This window comes from Jaculus jaculus, chromosome 8, assembly GCF_020740685.1.
Source record: "Jaculus jaculus isolate mJacJac1 chromosome 8, mJacJac1.mat.Y.cur, whole genome shotgun sequence".
Lineage (NCBI taxonomy): Eukaryota > Metazoa > Chordata > Mammalia > Rodentia > Dipodidae > Jaculus > Jaculus jaculus.
In genome coordinates this window covers 29,205,786-29,225,723 of record NC_059109.1, presented here as the reverse complement: position 1 = coordinate 29,225,723, position 19,938 = coordinate 29,205,786, and the positions used below count along the sequence as shown (strand labels likewise).

General features: G+C 39.0%; 1 pseudogene; it reads right to left on the bottom strand.

Annotated features, from left to right (window-relative positions):
• Positions 1–18,841: 18,841 nt before the first annotated feature.
• LOC101597960 lies at positions 18,842–19,609 on the bottom strand (annotated as a pseudogene).
• Positions 19,610–19,938: the final 329 nt, after the last annotated feature.

The window sequence follows — 19,938 nt, the reverse complement described above, 5'->3', positions numbered from 1 at the left end:
AGGCCATTGCCAAGCTCTTGGTTTCCCATGAAAAATAGGTAGTAACCCTATTGCTGAAGATTCCACATGTTTGGGCTGCAGGTCACCGAGAAATCAAGCTGGGGCTGAGCTGAAAACCTTCTTCCTGTGGACCAACTGATAGAAAGTTGGAAAAAGATATGCTGCATGCAGCCCTATGGGATAGAGGTCATCAATGGTGGTAAACAGCAGTGGACATTGCAAGCCTTAAGAATGGCCAGCCAGGCTAAATGAGCCAACTGGTGTAATAGTGGCATGTCTCTCTAATTAGATTGGAGGCCTGCTCCATAGAAGGGAATACAGGCCTGATACTAAAAATCTAGTAAAAAGGAGATGGCAGGGGAGTTCTTGAACCCTAGTGGAGTAATGCCTACTGTTTTCTGGATAAATGCATATATTATGCTCACCAAACTTCCCTGTAATCACTTTTCTTAATGTTTCTACCTATATATTAATTAGTGCTACTCTCACTTTTGGTTAGAGATGCTTCTCCTTTCAAATTTCGGTGACTACTGGGATGACCCAAAAGTTACCACAGTACTGCAAAGAAGTGACAGTAGAGGGTTCAGCACGGAGACATCTCTATCACACCTTCCAAGGCTCAGGGTCCATTGTGGAAGAGGTGGTGGTGAGATTGTAAGAGCCAAAGGAAGGGTAGGACTGCTTACTATACAATCTTCCAGGCACAAAATGGCACGGATATCCATGACCTCACTGTGCCTGGCACTAGCTACACAAGACCTTCATAATAGGAGGAAAAGATGATGAAATCAAAATTAAAAGAGAGAGACTAATTGAGAGGAGAAGGGGATATGATAGAGGGTGGATTTGTGAGGGAGAATGTGGTGGTGGAAAAGGAATTATCATGGTTTATTGTCTATATTATGGAAGCTGTCAATAAAAAGTTAAAAAAAACCCCCAAAATTCCAGTTTTATTAAACAGCTACTGGTTAACTAATGCATCAACACTTTTCTTAAAATAATGTCATAGACTTAATGAATCCTGCTATCCATTCTCTCCTTTCAAAGGCACAGGAACCAGGGTTCCTCTGTCCTGCCACCTAGCAGTACAGATCTCATGTGGTTCTTCCAGCCAATCCTCTCACTACAGTTGTTATTCCTCTTCCATAGGGTACCAAGGTCATTTTGAAATCCTATCTGATCACCATGGAACATTCTTGAGTTCTGAGTCTCCTATTTGTGTGAACCATGCATCCAAGAAGCCACTTGCCATCATAGTTGATGTGTCCATGGTGATAGGTGGGAACGAGTTGCACTGGACTTGGAAGGAATGACTTTCAGGGAATACACATGTCCTCATTTACAATGTGTACATGACGTCATTTCACTCTGAGTCTGCTGACTCCTGCACTTCTACAAAAGAAAATTTCTATTTTCTTCCTATTATTCTTCTTTCTCCTTTTGACCCTTCAACAACTGTTTATTCTATTGTCTGTTTAATTTAGCTACTATTTTGAAAATGTATATTTTAATTCTACCAGAGATGTTTCCATAGGGAGATTCTTACAGTGATCGTTTTTCTAAAGTTTTGCTTGTGATGAAACTTTGTTGTGAGTAGCAAAAAAATGCTCTACAAATAAATCAGACGTCATGCTACATAGAACCCTCAAGGACACACCTGGAAGGATGTCCTTAATGTCTTCAAGTGCTGCTGAGGTCAACCCAGACTAGTGGCTTCAATACTCAAAGCACCACACTTTGAGATAATCAATTGCCTGTCTGCGTAGTCCTACGCAAACCACTTAACCTTTCATCTTGGAAGTGTGATTATTCACAGAAGGGAGATAATCATTTTCAGCTTGTGAATGGTGAGAATCACATTATTTAATGTGCATAAATCATTCAGTGTTAATATTAAGAACCAAGGCAAAGCAATTATTTGCTGACTAGACAGGGATCTCTAAAGAGAACTTTATGAAAGTGAATTATGCAGTCAGGTGGAAGCGTACCTCTATTTCTACTAAGATGGCTCATAATGGGATTCAAAATCAATAATTGAGTTGTATTTTCAAAACCCAAACTTGATGAAATGGACATGTTCTCAATGTTCTTAGCATTTTTGTAGTTTATAATTTTGAGATATACTAAACAACAGAGGCAGAGATATTTGATTTGGAAACGACAGTTTTTGAAAAGCACTGCTCTACTCAGAGATTCAGGGTATGCACAGACACAGAAATGCAAAATGACAAAAATAAAATTAAAACCAGACTGGTTGATCAAGACTAGATTAGTTAATCAAGACTACGCTGATTAATCAAGAATTATTATCTATCAGTATCTGTATCTGTATAATAAAATCTTTAACAAATCTTCTTGAGTAAGTAATTTCATTGTGCATCATGGGAGTCTAACTTCCTTGTTTCTAGACATACATTTTGGCTAGTCAGTAGTTTTAGCTCAGTTTCTTCTTTTGCATAAATCAAGGGAGATGCTTATCCTGCTTTGAACTTGTCTTTTTTTTAAAAATTGTACCTATGTGTTTGACAATGAGAAGGCACATTAAAGTGTAATAATACAATGTCATCTTACCCAGATAGTCCCTATTTGTTTAAGTAACAAAAGACAACAAATTAAATATTTTTTTCTGAAGGGTCATAAATAGAAAGTTATCTTTAATTTGTGGGAGGTAGAATGAAGAAAAATAAGCAAAGTATTTGGAAGTGTCTTGATGACTTTACAGGTTTAAATATGGAAGGATTAATTTCTTTGGCTTTATCCATCTAGGTTAGTTTTGTAAAGAGGCATCTGTCTAACATAACTTCTAGCCATGTGTTTCAAAAGTCCACAAGGAAAGTGCTTCCCAGATTGAAACAGAGCACAGATTACTTTTTATGAGGTATTTATGCTGGTTTATCAAATCTTGGAACCATATGAGGTACTGACATTAAACCATTGCAGTCCTGGGCAAAAAGCACACAAATCACAGTTGCTTGATGATTGCAGCATGAAGTCATGTCATAACATACCAATTTATCTTGTTCATTGATAATTATAATGTGAACCAATACTGTACCACACACCAGCCGATATAGTTTATTGATAATTATAATATGAAATCACATCATAAAACACTAGCTGATCTAGGTCATTGATAATTATTGCATGAAGTCATGTAATAACATACCAACTGCTCTTGTTCATATGCTATAGCACACCAACTGATTGAGCATTGATAACTACAGTGTTAAGTCATGTCATAACACATCAACTGGTCTAGTTAATTGATAATTATAGTGTCAAGTCATGTTATAACACACCAGGTGATCTAGTTTATTGGTAATTATAGCATGATATCACCTTATAATACATTGGCTGATCCAGGCCATTGATAATTATAGTGTGAAGTCATACACTTGTAACACACCAGCTGATCTAATTCATTGTTAATTATAACATTAAGTCACCTTGTAAGACATCAACTGATCTAGTTCATTAATAATTTCAGTGTGAAGTCATACTATAACATACCAATTGATCTAGTTCATTGACAATTATAGTGTGAAGTTATGCTGTAACACACAAGATGACCTAGTTCATTGTTAATTATACCATGAAGTCACATTATAACACCATCTGATATAGTTCATTGATAATTATAGCATGAAGTCATAGCATAACATACCAATTGATCTAGTTCATTGACAATTATAGTGTGAAGTTATGCTATAACACACCAGATGATCTAATACATGATAATTTTAGCAATAAATCATGTCATAGCATACCAACTGGTCTAGTTCATTGATAATTATAGTGTGAAGTCACATCATAAAACACCAGCTGATATAGGTCATTGATAATTATTGCATGAAGTCATGTAATAACATACCAACTGCTCTTATTCATATGTCATAACACACCAACTGATCAAGTTCATTGATAGCTACAGTGTTAAATCATGTCATAACACATCAACTGGTCTAGTTCATTGATAATTATAGTGTTAAGCCATGTTATAACATACCAGGTGATCTAGTTCATTGGTAATTATAGCATGATGTCACCTTATAACACACTGGCTGATCTAGGCCATTGATAATTATAGCATGAAGTCATAGCATAACATACCAATTGCTCTAGTTCACTAATAATCATTTTGTGAAATTATGTTGTAACACACCAGATGATCTAGTTCAATGGTAATTACAGTGTGAAGTCATGCATGATGTAACACGCCAGATGATAGAATACATTGATAATTTTAGCAATAAGTCATGTCATAACACACCAACTGATCTAGTTCATTGATAATTATAGTGTGAAGTCATGCTATAACACACTAGTTGATCTAGTTCAGTGGTAATTATAGCATGAAGTCACATCATAGCACACCAGATGATTTAGTTCATTGATAATTGTAGTATGAAGTCATGCTGTAATACACCATCTGATCTACTTCATTGATAATTACAGGGTAAAGTCATACTATAACATACTAACTGATCTAGTTCAATGATAATTTAAGCATGAAGTCACACTGTAACATATCAGGTACTTCTAATTCATCAATAATTGCAGTGTCATGTCATACTACAACATACCAACTACCTCTAGTTCATCTTGACATCATGCTATAACATGCCAATTGTTTCTAGTCCATTGATAATTGCAGTGTGAAGCCATCCTGTAACATATCAACCGATCTAGCTCATTGCTATGCCATCTGCTTCTAGCTCATTGATAATTCTAGCTGAAGTCAGGCTATAACACACCAGCTGCTTCCAGGAAATATTTAAACATTGATGACAAAACTGAACACTTTCACAAAACAAAATGAAAACAGGTTTTCCTTTCCCCTTCCCTCTCCTCCTCTTTCCTTTCCTCCCCTCCCCCTCTTCTTGCTTCTCTCTTTCCCTGAGCTAGACTTTTTAAAAAGAATGAAAAAAAGAACAGTTTTCTATGGTGCTAATTTTCATTATAAATAAGTATGAATTTTATTATAAATAATTTTATAATAAATATAAATTAATTTATAAATTCATTTAACAGATTAATAACTATCGAAGTTCTAACCAATAATAAATAGCCTTAATGTTTACCAAATGTATGTGCATCAGTTAGACTGGCGGGAGTAGAGAGCATGCACATTAAATGTTGGCTGGGGAACTGGGAAGAATCATTTGAATCTGTTCAGGCTGCACTTAAGGCTGTGGCAGGGTAAGTTCAGTTGTTAGAAGCCCTGAACTCGATATCCAGCCAAAGGATTTAGCTGAGGAGTGACAGGAAGCTCCACAGAGTGGCTGGATGGAGCTTGGGCATCAGCAGATGGCAGTAAAGGCACACCGCAGAGGCAGAGCTGCTGCCAGGCAGCAGGTCCTCACAAAGGCTTACTTAGGATCTAATTGATAGTGTGTGACTGTCTTAGCCCTTGTATGTAACAAGAAAACATGGGAAAATATAGTTCAGAGATTATACATTAGAAATATAGATCAGTCTTTCCAGAGATATACAGCTTTCCTTAACAATGTACATAGCTAAGGCAATGACCATGGTTATATGAACAAACTGCTGTTAAAGAATACGGTGATTTTCATACCCCCCACCAACCCAGTCATATTTCCTTGAGTTGTCAATTCAATCCAATACAACATAAATGTTGCATGAATGTAAAACCATAATCAGGCACAAAGTAACATTGTTGAGCACTTTGTCAGACAAAAGCCACACATACCTATAGACAAGCATCCTGAAATGTTCTAGATCAACAAACTTTTGGCCTGGAGGACCCTTGACCTGCTGAGTCTGTCAAGAGCACTTTTTACCTCTGGGCCACACTCATGAGATGACCACCAGTTTGATATTCTTTCCACTAGTCTTCTCTCTGACTGAAAAATTTAAAAGCCCAGACACTTAATAATAAATTACAAAGAAAACCAAGGACTCTCCAGTGAAGCACTGATATTCAAACTCAGCTTTCCTATGATTCCCGATAAGTACTGAAGCAGGAGCTTTGCTTACATCCTTGATTAACCAGAGCTGTTCTCAGGGGAGCGTCCAACCAGCCATCAAGAGAAGCAGAGACTTCCCAAGAACCATGAGTTTGTTTCTGAACTCATGTGCAATGAGATTCATAACAAATTCTATAGCGTTCAGTCTCCAAGTAGCATCTCCAAACACGTAAACAAATAGCACAAATTGCCTTGCTTTCTTTACTTGGCAAAATGTTCCCATGATGGGCACTGCAGCTCTGCAAATATAAGTGTGCCTGCAGAAAAGCTGTTGTCTTTGTCTGTGCTGCTGTCCCCCTCAGGATAGCAACTACCTCTTTGACCTCAAGGATGCGAGTCTTCAGTGCCCCCGGAGCCCTCTAGCACTGCTCCTGACAGCTGGTTTCGCCCATCTCTTCTCAAATCCATGTTTGCGGACTCTGTGTTGTCAGCTTTCACTTGACTCTATTTGGGGGTTTCAAGAAGGGATGTTGGCAAGTGGTGTTGATTAGCATACACCCTCTAGTATTCATGGGAGCTGATTCTTAAAATTTGGTAGCCTTGGGGCTGAAGAAATGGCTTAGGGGTTAAGTGCTTGCCTGTGAAGCCTAAGGACCCCGATTCAAGGTTTGATTTCCCAGGACCCACATAAGCCAGATGCACAAGGTGGTGCATATGTCTGGAGTTAGTTTGCAGTGGCTGGAGGCCCTAGCCCACCCACTCTCTCTTTATCTGCCTCTTATTCTGTTGTCTGTCACTCTCAAATAAATAAATAAAAATAAACAATGTTTTAAAAATATTAGCAGCCTTTTTGAGTTTGCTGAATTGTTTTGAACATTTCTTCATAGCTTTTAAATGCTTGCTTAGAATGGACACTAAGAAAGCTGCCAAGATGCACGACGGCATCTCTTTTGGGATTTCAGTAGACATTGTGCAATCTGTTTGCTTTTAGCTTTGTAATGAATCAATCCACTGTGATGATAAATGTGACTTCCAAGAATTTTATCTGTGTAACCTATACATGCTCAGTTTACAAACACTAAATGATATTTAATTTACTATAGCTTTTTTTGTTTGTGTTTTTGAGGTAGAGTCTTGCTCTAGCGCAAGCTGATAAGGAATTCTCTATGTAGACTCAAGCTGGCCTTGAACTTGCAGCAATCCTTCTACCTCTGCCTACCAAGTGCTAGGATTAAAGGTGTGCACCACCATGCTCAGTACCATAGCTTTTATGATGAGGTGAAACAGTATGAGGCAGGGGTAAATAATGTAGCAAAATAAAGCATACAAGAAATTAATTTTCAAGCACATAATACAAATGATAGGGATCTTTCCATGCTTTAAAATAATTTTCAAGCTTTTAAAAATTTTTAATGAGCATTATTATAGATTTTCTATCAATCTCTCCAGCCAGCTCTTCTACTTCTCATGAGTATCAAATAACTAACTCTTTGGCTTAAGAGGTCAGAGACAAGAAAGCTTTTGTTTTGCTTCTGAAGCATCTTTGTCTCCATCGTTCATCCTTTTCTCTTTAGGTGGAGAGCCTCCTCCACCCTGTCTCGAATCTATCATCTTTCCTTCTATTTTTCTTCCTGTAGTCTCAGTGTCTTCTTTCTTATATCTGTTTTCTGCTTAAATCTTTCCAGGCTGTACAACATCTTTCACCAGCATTAGACTCTAGCATGCAGACAGTAAGGGAGTCAGAAACAAAATCTATTGGGAACCCATCCCCAATCTCCCCTTAAGCAGCATGTAAGTGGTAGAGGAGGGAGAAGAAATGCCGGTATTGCATTTGTGGTTGGCTTCTAGGGAAGACATTGGGTGGCATTATGGGGGCCTGTTTGAGCAGTGAGAGGGCACTTACTTGGGAATATCTTTGTTGTGTGATTGTTGGGCTCTGTATCATGGAGGTGGAGAATTTGAGGGGATGAAAGGTGTTCAAAAATTTGGGATCTCATTTGATTCCCCAATCTGTGGGCATCAGGTCCAGTTAATGGTGTTCCACGGTTGCTGACTTTATCACTCTGCTTCTTTCTGGCCTTGAGTTCCTCAGAGTGAGAGGCTTCACTGGACTCTTCCATGGGCAGTCTCTGCAGTGATCAGTGTCTTCCTTAGGATGCACATGAAACCCACATTTCTGAATGCATCCTGGGAACTTGGGTTACCTACAAACCAACTCACACCAGTGAGACCATTCTCTTTTCCCTTACCTGTCAAGCATGCCTCATGGTTGAATGTTATTTCTGTCTGACAGAACTGTGTGACAAGCTGGTCCTACAGCACAGTAGTTCATTACCAAAATGAAGACTGCAGACTCCTCTGGGAGCTACCTAGTTATCTTTGTGACTTAGGGCAAATCACTTGAGGCTTTCTGTGTTTCTTGACATAGAAAGGAGTTTTTCCATTAAAATCATCTGCTGATCCCTGATGTTCTCCGTATTAGTGTTCAGATATTCTGCATGAGAAGTAATGTGTGCAACCAGAGACCCATGCTGCAGCTGTCCTAGCCATATCTGGTTTCTTACTGCAGTGTGGTGTGATGTGTATGTGTGTTAGTAGAAAGTATAAATTAATAAAATTTCCACAGGAAAGCAAATAAAGAAATAGATGTGATATTGATATGGTTTATAAACTAGATTGAGTTCATGATATCACACGTCAGAGAAATGACCCCTTTTTGTATGTTTAGTATGTTTTGGTCTCCATAGCCCATGCTGGATTGAAATATACTATATAGCCTAAGCTGGCCTTGAATTCGAGATCCTCTTGCATCAGCCTCCCAAATGCTGGGATTACATGTGTATGCCACCACACCTTCCATTTCTTTTTTTCTAAATTCATTAAGTATGCATATGCCTAAAACAGTGTTTTAAAATTTTTATTTACTTCTTTGTTTGCAAGTAGAGAAAGAGGGAGAAAGAGAGAGAGAAAGAGAGAAAGAGAGAGCGAGAGAGAAGGAGAAGACAGACAGAGAGACAGAATGGGTGCACCAGGGCCTCCAGCTGTTACAAACAAACTCCAACTGCATGCACCATCTTGTGCATCTGGCTTTATGTGGGTACTGTGGAATCAAACCCGGGTCTTTAGGCTTTTCAGGCAAGAACCTTAACTTAAGCCATCCCTCTAGTCCCTAAAATGTTTAGTTTTTGCCTGCATATTAATTGTGCAAAAACCAACTAATGCTTTTAAAAGCTGTGTTAGTTTTATGAATTTGTGAATATATAGAGAGCGACAGCTCAGATACAACTTGGGTAAATCTCTCGTTTCCAAGTGCTGACAGCATAAAACGGAGTCACCAAGATATTATAGCGCCATATTCCTTAGACCTGTAAGTGCTAACTTTTTATTTATTTGTTTGTTTTTCTTAGACAGAGTCTTTACAAATGAGATGAAGGTAAGGATTTAGAGATGAGGAGAGTCATTCTTAGAGTGTTCTAAATGTCACCAAAGATGTCGCTATAGAACAGAAGCAGAAGGAGAGAGCCATGACGAGTCAATGAAGAAGGAGGCAGAGGCGGCAGGGGACCAGCGTCAAGGAATGGTAAAGAACTCTGTGACGACTGGCAGGCAGAAGGGGCGGGAAGGGGCTTTTCCTCGGTGCTTCCAGGAGGGTGGTCTCCTAACATGATACATGCAGAACACGAGAGTGCAGAATTTGGGCTTCCAGAAAACAGGAGTGAGTGTGTTTTTTGCTGTTTTAGGTCATCAATTTTGCAGCTTCTCATTATAGCAACTATAAGAAACAAATGTAGAGCAGATTTTTATTTCTTTATGAAAAATGAAACAACGTTAAAAATAAGAGGAAAGCATTTAAATACTAAGAGTGTTCAATAGTGAAAATGGAATTTGGGCATGAATGAGCATATTGCATACCCTGTTAAGACACACTGTTAATCTAAATCATTAGGGTTTAAGGTATCTCAGCTGTGGAGGGGCATGAAATAGGCAGGTCAGAAAGCAATCAGACCACAGAGCCTCTTCTGTTTTCCAGTCACCACGAAGCTTTTTACCATTCCTTGATGCATGGTCCTTTCCAGTCTCTGCTTCCGTCTCCATCTCCCCATCTACTCCTTATGGCTCTTTTCTTCTGCTTCTGTCCTATATAATTTCACAGGGTAGTGTAATTTCATAGGACATAGTGATGTAACCAATAGAAAGCAGCATTTGCATTATTTTCATTTAGACAGAGTAGTGCAAACCTCTAGTAGAGTCTCTGAAGCTCAGGAATTGTGTTTACTGTTTCCTGGCACTGAGGGCTTTGGCAGGTGAGCATACTTATGTAGTGACTGGTAACACCAGGTAAAAATTATCCTACAGTTTCTATCCTTCACTGTATGATGCCTTGGAGTCAAAAGCAGTTTTCCTCCTTGAATTTTTAAAAAATGGTTTTGGGGGAATGATCCTGTTTACTATCTATGATAAAAGGAAATGCTGAAACCAGTCACAATGGCACACTGCTGTAACACCAGAAACTTAGGAGGTTGGGGTAGCAGGATGTTCATGAACCCCTCCCCAGCAAAAAAGAAAAAAAAGAAAGAAACTTGAGATTCAGTTTTTTATTTTTTTAATGAAATTGCAGGTGGTTTTTGGTACACTGTTAGAGTACTGAACCTTCCTGTGATGGACAGCTTTAACTTGGAGTCGCCTGATGTGTTAGCATCCTAGTCTTGGGAGAATACAGATGTTAGAAATGACAAATTCTTTATCTTTGTACCAGAGACAGTTCTCGATGATGAGCTAGTGGAGAGATGGAGTAGCTTTCATGTCCTCAAGGACTTTCTGGGTGTGCCGAGTCATGGTGTGAAAGCACAAGGAAGCACGAGCACTCTCCAAAAGCAAGCAAGTGCTCTTCTTTCGCACTGGTTTCCCTGGTATCTACCCTTATACACTGAACTGAGAATAGTTTTTATGTTGTCTATGTAACAGCCAGAATCAAAAAACACCCCAAATAATAATTTCCAAAAAAAAAGCTAGCTGCATTAGGAATATTGAAACAAATAACAAAATAATCAATTTAGAAGATTTAAGTGAGGGTCTTATTGTCCATTTACTTTCCTACCCTGGCATTTATAACAATGAGTTATCCCACTTTTCCCCTCATTTTGTTTACACAATATGGTTTTACTCACTTTTTACCAGTGGAATAAAAGAATTTGAAGATAACTTTATTAAAGGGAATTTCAGTTAGTTAACACAGGGAACCTTAAACCCTACTCAGAACTGGGGCACTTAGTGCTAAGAGGAATTTGAGATGCCAAGCACCCTTCATGGTTATCTCAAAGTATGGCTCTAAACATGGAGTTTTTCTTCCAGGGATATTTGGTTGGTTTGCCGTAACAGGCATGTGGCTGTACTGGCACCTATGAGGCAGAGGTCAAGATTACCTCTGGCTAAGCACCCTACAATGCATAAAGGATCCTCAACCCCAAAGGACTCAGACACACATTGTCAATAATAGTGTTTGCTGAGCAGTGGGAAAGATCCTAGACTTGATCCCCAGTACTATAAAATGAAACAAGCAAAAATGGCAATAATCCACATCTTAAGAAAAGTGTTTTAAAGCAAAAACAGAGTTAATAATATTCACCAGCTAGATAAGTCACAGGTCCTGTTATAAATAGGAAGAACAATGGAACAGATTTTTTTTTCATAATGTGTGAATTAGTAATATTCTATATTGTAACTTAATTGGCTATCTACAAGTCTCCAACTCTTCATTTCCAGTTCACCTACACCTATTCCCCAGAAGAATAACATTTCTCATTCATTTACTTAAAGCCTCAAGAACTTTGCATCCATTAGAAATTATATGGGCATGCATGTGTGTGCACACATAGATGCGCACAAATGAACATTGACTGTTGTTATGCTTCTGTGCTTCTTGGAGATAGTTGGATTTCTGTTATGACACAAGACCTTTATTTTTATTTCTTTGTGAGATGATAGAGTATTGATGATACATAATAGGGTGCTTTCTATCTTACTCTATTCTCTCTGTGGATATTTATGTTGTTTGTTTTTCTGTACAAATGTTGTACCAATGATTATTTTTATCTGTAGGATACAGAGCTACAAATAGATTTACCAAAAAGTATGTGACTTATAACTGACACTTCCCAAACCACCTTCCACTAAAATTGCATTGTTTCCATCCTCACTGGCAATAAACATATGAAGAGAATTTGAATGATTTCATATAATTTTTAAAACTTTGTTCTTTCTTAAAGAGCCTTGTGGGCTAAAAGGATACTGGCAACTGTGTAGTATTTGATGGCTATCAAGGTCTCAGCACTCAGTTATCTGGCTGTTGAGAGAGAGATTTTCTAGTTTGTTTCCGTCATAGTAAAATATATATGACATAAAATTTATTTTATTTTCCAGTTCACAATTCAATGGCATTAAGTGCTTTTAACATTGTCTATTTCCAAATGTTCAATACCAAAATGGAAATTCTAACTATTAAGCAGGGATTTCTCATTCTGTCCTCCTTGAACCTTTAGTAACCTCTAATCTAATTTCTGTCATCATGAATTTGTTTCTTCTAGTATTTCCTAAAAGTGAAATCATAGAATAATTGTATTTGTTTCTGTGTTATTTCATTTAGCATGAAGTTTACAAGGTTCATCAGTATTGTAGCACTTACCAGATCTTCATCCCTTTCTAAGGCATTCTAGTGTGTGTGTGTAGTTTAAGTGTGTTGATATTTGTGTTTTTTCTGTATTTAAAAAATAATTTTATTTATTTGTTTGCAAGGAGAGAGAGAGAGAGAGAGAGAGAGAGAGAGAGAGAGAGAGAGAGAGAATGGGTGCACCAGGGTCTCCAGCCACTGCAAATGAACTCCAGATGCACACACCATTGGACATGGGCACTAGAGAATTGAATTCAAGCCATTAGGCTTTGCAGGAAAGTAACCACTAAACCATCTCTCAAGCCTCTGTTTCTCTATTTTGAGGACTGTTTACACACCTGCTGTGAATACTGGCATATAAGCATCAGTTCAAGATATTTTGAGTATCTACCAAGGAGAGGAATAATTGGTCATAATAATTCTGCTTAACTTCATAAATAACCATAAACTATGAGATTTGTTGTTTTGTACATGGCGTGGCATTTTAGATCCTTACAGGCATCCTTCAATCATACTGATTTCTTCACATATCCACTAACATTTTTCATTTTACATTAAAAACAGTATGGTTGAGCTGTGGAGATGTCTCAGTGCTTAAAAGCACTTGTTTGCAGAGCCTGCTGGTCCAGGTTTGATTCCCCATTAACCACATCCAGACAGATGCACAAAGTAACACATGCATCCCGAGTTTGTTTGCAGCAGCAAGAACTCCTACTGTGCCATTATCTCTCTCCTCATAAACAAACAAGCAAACAATGAAACACGCAAACAAACAAACATTACGATCATTGCAGTAGTGTGAAGTGACACCTCATGGTTTGGGCTTAAATTACTTTAATAAGTACTGATTTGAGTATCTCTGTTTACTTATTGCCATTAAGTAGAAAATTGTCTTTCTATACTTATTACACTTTTGACACAAAATTTGTAAGTTGTCTACATCAAGAAATTCTTCAGGTTTTTTTTTTTTTTTGTGTGTGTGTGTGTGTCTGTGTGAACACGCACAGCAGTCCTATTATTTAACTTAATTCTCACATCAACTACCCAGAGTCAGTGCTCATCCACAGCATAAAAGCTAGATACAAGGCTCCTCCACCTCAGAGATTTCTCGAAAGTAGTAGGTCTCCAGGCAACCCAAACTTCTGTCTGTCTTGTCCGACTTGGTAATGGTCTTTCATTACAGAACTCAGTAGAACGGTTTACTTATTGGTTTGGTATAAAGGACACAACTCACAAGAAGCTACATGGAGGAGATGTGGAAGGCAAAGTAAGAAGAAAGGACTGGAGCATCCAATTCCTGCTTCAGACACACCAAGCTCCCAGGCCCTTAATGTGTCCCTTTGAATGCTGATTTTTAAGGTTCTGGTGCAGTTTCTGTCATGGAGAGATGAGTGATGGTAAGTGCCTTGGCTATTGGTAATGAGCTCAGTCTCTAGCCACTCTCCTTCTCAGAGCCTTAGAGGCTCTTAGGTGAGGAACTAGAAACCAAAATGCCAGACCATATAGCAAAGATGTTACTAGCAACACTATGGATGAGGTAGTTACAAAGTTTTAGATACTTTTTTGCCAAAAGTTGGCGGAAGGGACCAAATTATAATTTCTTCTTATATCACAGCTATTTGTGTCTTTGGACAAATGTCTATTTTTGTATTTTTCCCTTTTAAATATTGGATTGCTTTTCTTACTGCTGTTACTCCTTCTTATACATTGAGTCAAAATAATCCTTAAGTAATATTTTTACCCATTTATCCAATCCTTTTACCCTGATAGGCTTATTCAGTCTTTCTTGCTGAGTCCTGAAAAGACGTGATATTTTACCTTTTAATGAGGATACAAGTGAGAGTGAACAGTCACAGAAATTTTATTTTCCAAAGTATTTTCGGTAGGGTATAGGTAAAAATTTAAGAATAATTTTAAGAATTTGAGACAGTTTTAATAAATTTGTAAGCAAGTGATGCTAAGTATAGTAAAGTAAATTGTTATCTAAAGCAAGGAAGATTCCTCTACAAATTTGCTTTTTGTTATATATTATTGTTTTTAGAGAACTTCAGTATCTGGACATATTATGGATGTGTTTTAAAAAATATGAAATGGATATAAAGCCTTCATGAGTTGTAAAAATTTCTTCTATTTAAATTCACATTCAAAATACAGATTAGTTTAAATGTAAGCAACACCAAAATAAACTTACAGTTGATCATTCTCAGTGAACTTACCCAATCACAGAGAAACAGTCACCACATAGTCTCACTTATCTACAGCACCTAACCTGAATCTACCCAAGATGCCTTACATACCCAGCAAGCATCTCATGGACTAGACAATAGGATGGGTGGGGAGGGAAGGGAGGGAGGGGAGGGAAAAAGAGCAGTGAGAAACACAAATCTGGACCCAAACGGCAATGGTACCGTAAAATTCTACTTCCTAAAAGGCAGACCAAATGGCTGAACCTTCACCAGGCCCTTACAGGGAACACCTGAACTACAAGATACTGGAGAGGGTATGATGAAGACTAACCTTAATCTTCTACATCTTCCCTTCCTCCCTCTCCCTTTCCCCCACCCCTTCTCTCTAACTCTTGTATATTAGTTATCTTTTTCCTCATTTACTTAGTGGCCACTGACCTATAACTCCCAGTACCAGCATGTGGCTATCATCCACAATGAGCTTTTGATCAGAGAGACCTACAAAGTTTCCTAAAAGACAGACAGATTTCTGTCAGAGTACTTGATGACCCACCAAAGGTTAGTGGTAAGACCCTCCTGCTGAAGACACCTTTTGTGGTTGACGTGTAAAATGGAATGGCATGGCTGGAAGTTGGAAGAGAGTCAGTTCCCAGACAGTCAACGTGTCTAGTGCCAGAGGGTGCTACATGGCCGACTGGGGGAAAATGACCAATATCTGTCCAAGCAACTTGCAGAAAGAATGTCAGAGCCACATGTTGGGTCATGATATGCAGAGACATTTATCTTACCCATAACTGTGGGCTAACTCCAGAATGCATGACCCATATACCTCAACAAGGAGGGACCAAGAGGTGGGGGTAGGTCACGGATGAGCCTGGTAATGGTACCAAACTGACTGTATTTGCTGAACTAATTAATAAAAACAATGATTAATAAAAAAGAAAAATAAATAAAATAAAATATTTTAGGCTTTGACATCTTTAAGCACCTGATGTCTCTATTATGTGCACTTTTCTACCTGTCACTCTCTCTCCTCACTCCCCTCAGATTAGTCTTTACAATCCTTAAAAAATGTAAAAAAAAAAAAAAAAAGATTCTTAGTTAATGGATTACATGAAAACAGGTTGTGGCCAAATTAGTTTATGGTCTATGACTGGGGAACTTCTCATTTAGGCATTGGTATTCAAAGCTATAAGATCTAATGAAGTGGTTCTCAGGTAGGGCTTACCTTGTCTTTCCTCAGAGGACATTGTCAATGTCTGGACATTGTCCCAGCTGGGGAGGGTGGATACTACTGTCAGCTAACCCATAGTAGCCACAGATGATGCTCAAATTTCCTACAGTACACAAGACATGCCCATGAAAACCACTACTTGGACCACAGTATCGATAGCACCTAATTCAAGAAACCTTACTGATAGTTATTTCCTATTACTTAAGAGGGACAGTACAGATTAAGTTTATTTAATCTCTCTTCTTTCAGGATTGCGGTCAGTTTATGTTCACCCAACCAACATAACAGCTCGACATGGCAGTATTAGAACAATTTAAATCTCCTCTGGGTTCCTAAATCTATAAGCCCTTGGAGAAAATTGTACTGATGAATCTGATTCAAGCCACCAGGACAAGGACAGCTATAGCCTTAATGATCTGTAGAGGAGGGTTTGAGAGATTGTTTACTGGTTAAGGCATTTGCCTGCAAAACTAAAAGATCCAAGTTTGATTCTCTAGGACCCACATAAACCACATGCATAAGGTGACACATGTATCTGGAGTTTGTTTGCAGTGACTAGAGGCCTTGACATGCTCATTATCTCTATATATCTGCCTCTCTCTGTCTCTCAAATAAATAAATAAATGAAAAAAATTTAAAAATTATCTGTGAAGGGAAAGGAACTCAGTAGGAAAGATACAGATATAGAATTGCAACATATCAAACTTGTTCAAATGATAAAACTAAAGCCAGGCATTGCAAAGTATCTCAAAGCTGGGTTTTCTAAGGTACACAGAATTGATTTATTTTCACCTGCTTATGAAGCTGTAATCCATTTTCTACGAAATAAAGACAGAATAAACCTTTGAAACTGTACAGACAAAAGTTAGCAGTGGTGCTGGAGAGGTGGCTTAGCAGTTAAGGCACTTGCCTGTGAAGCCTAAGGATACAGGATGAATTCCCCAGAGCCCACTGAAGCAAGTTACACACAGTGGCACATGCATCCGGAGTTTCTTTGTCCCAGGCATTTATTCTGTGGAAGTTACCTTCTTTTTCCTTGACTGTATACCTATTAATATGCCTGTTTTGATTTTGTAGTTAATGTGTTCTGTGGCACAAGTCTAATGGGAAGATATGAATTAGAAATCTGATGAACAGTAGCCACTTAAACATGAGGGCCTGTCAGGCTGAAGACCACCAAGTTCAACTCCTCAGAAACCACATCAAAAGCTGGGCAGGGCCACACACATCTGTAACTCCAGTTTGTGCTGGCGTGTGTTTGGGGGGTGGGGATGGAGCTGGGGCTTGCTGACAGACAGCAGTTCTGTGCTGAAGGAGAGACCCAGTCTCAAGGTCATTTATGGATAGGTGATAAGAGAAGAACATCCAGATGTTCTCCTCTGGCTTCTGCCTGCACCTGCATGGGGCACACACACCTGTACACACATGTACAAGTCACATATATACACACACATCTGTTTAGGATTCTAAGAATTTCACTGTGACATATATACCTTATTAAAATTCCATTCCAGTTTCACCTCGGGAGTTTTGCTTTGGAAAGGTTTACCTCTGATCTTACTAAAGTCATTAGTTTGTATTAGGAACAAATAATATGTTCAAAAACATTTTTAAAATAGATTTATTTTTGTTTTGTCGATGTAGGGTCTCACTCTAGACCAGGATGACCTGGAATTCACTATGTAGTCTCAGGGTGGGCTTGAACCCATTGTGATCCTCCTACCTCTGCCTCCTGAGTGCTGGGATTAAAGACATGTGCCACCACGCCTGGCTAAAACAGAATTTTTAATACTTATTCTTTTTGTAATGGCCAAGCAGTCTTTCATGTAAAGTGATGCCTTGGATCCACACTGATGCTGTGTTTGTTGCTTTTCTGCTACTCTCAACTAATAAACAACATGTGCTAGAGCAGTTAAAGTAAGAGACTTGGGTGGAGATGAGGGAGTGAGGACAGATAATCCTGATTGTGTGAGGAATGACTGTGCAGCCCATGGGCAGCCTAAAATCATACCACTGAGGGAGGGTTTTGTCAATTGAGATATAAGTTAAAAAAGTAAAATAATCAGATTTTTCATGACGTTTCATCACTACAGAAAAGCAGTGACATTGCTCTGGAGTCTTCTGGAAGTATATTTGGAGAGGATAAGAATGTAGAAAGGGAGACTAAGAGATGTAGACCAGTATCTTAGTGGGGATGAAGAGGTAAGAGCAGTTTAAGGGTTCTTTAGACAGTACAGCAACAAAATTTGAGCCTGGTTTTCTGTAGAGAATATGGTAGAGAGACTACGTCTTCTTGACTATTGATTCAGGATGCTTTCACAGACTTTGTCTCCATCATGTTACTGTTTAGTCTCTAGTTTAATATTTATTAACTAAATTCCATGGAAGAAGATACTTGAGTTAAATACCTTGCCCATTATCACATAAAGCACGGTGGCAAAAGTAGAATTTAAATGCAAGGTCACAGTAAGTCCCAAGTATATGCTTTCATGTATTCTACGAACAAGAGAGTGGCTGCTAGATCACAAAAGCACTGTGTTTTGAAACTGTGGAGTGAAAAATGAATAGACCACACAATTATATCACTGGTAACTGCCTTATTTGGATTTTTTTTTGTCTTTGTGCAAGATTTTATTAAATTTCTTTTTTCTTTTTTTTGGTTTTTTGAGGTAGGGTCTCACTCTGGTCCAGGCTGACCTGGAATAAACTCTGTCATCTCAGGGTGGCCTTGAACTCATGGCAATCCTCCTACCTCTGCCTCCCGAGTGCTGGGATTAAAGGCGTGCGCCACCACGCCCGGCTAAATTTCTTTATAAAGCAACCTTCAGCCTCCAAATGCAGCTTCCAAGGAGACCCTGTTAGCTGTAGGGACTGGCTGAGGCACAGCAGGTGGCTCTGGCTTCCCACCCTTCTGTTCTGAGATGGGGGTGGTGGGAAGGATCTCATTTTTGGGTTCCACGATGCTCACACGGTCAGGCAGGGGCTTCTTAGGGCCAGTCTCTCCACTTGGATCCCAGGGCAGCGTGATCTTCACTTTGACGACCAGCACACCTTTGCCTGAGCAGGGCACGAGGCACAGCAGTGTCCATATAGTAGTTAACAGGGTCTCCACTGTGGATCATTAGACCATCCACAAACTTGGTGGATTTTTCCCTCTGTCCTTAGAGTTTTACAGACACGACCACCACGCAGCCCTTGGCCCCACTCTCCATGATGAGCTGCAGCACACCATAGCAGGTCCTCCGCGCAGCAAGCCCTCCTAGGAGATTAATTCAGGGACTCTGCCTGGGCAGTGGCACACAGCCCTCTTGTGACCACTTTTTCTGCAGACAGCTCTATGCTGCCCTCAGGAAAGCCAAACCTCTTCTGGACCACTGCAGTCAATTCCTGGATGCGACGAAACTTCTCCCCAAGAACATTCTGTGTCCTGGTAGCTAAAGGTAATGATCTTTGTCCTGGTGGGTGTAACTCGGACCTCCACTCCAGGGTAGCCTTCTTCAGACCGCTCTCATGTGAGAAACTCATCCAGGAACTCCGCTTTGAAGATACCACCAGCAACAACCTTCCTCTTCTTGGAAACTTGCGCGGACATCTTGCAGCCGCGCGCCGCCAAAAAGAAAAGCATCATCTGGAGGATTTTTGATCGTTGGTTTCATATTGGCTTCTTTGTTATCTTCCAGCCTGTGGATTTTACAAGGTCTGTAGCAGCATGCATTTGTGAATATAATGCCCAAATCTTTCCAAGAAAAGCAGAAAGAATGAAAGCATATTACAGAACACATTGGGAAGTAGACTGTGGAAAGAAGTCCTATTAACTTTTTCATTAGACGTTTTTAACCACATTACACATTCACACTTCAGTACACTTCACAAAACAGCAATTTGGGTTTTTTATTCAACAGCATTTAGTAGAAAAGTGGG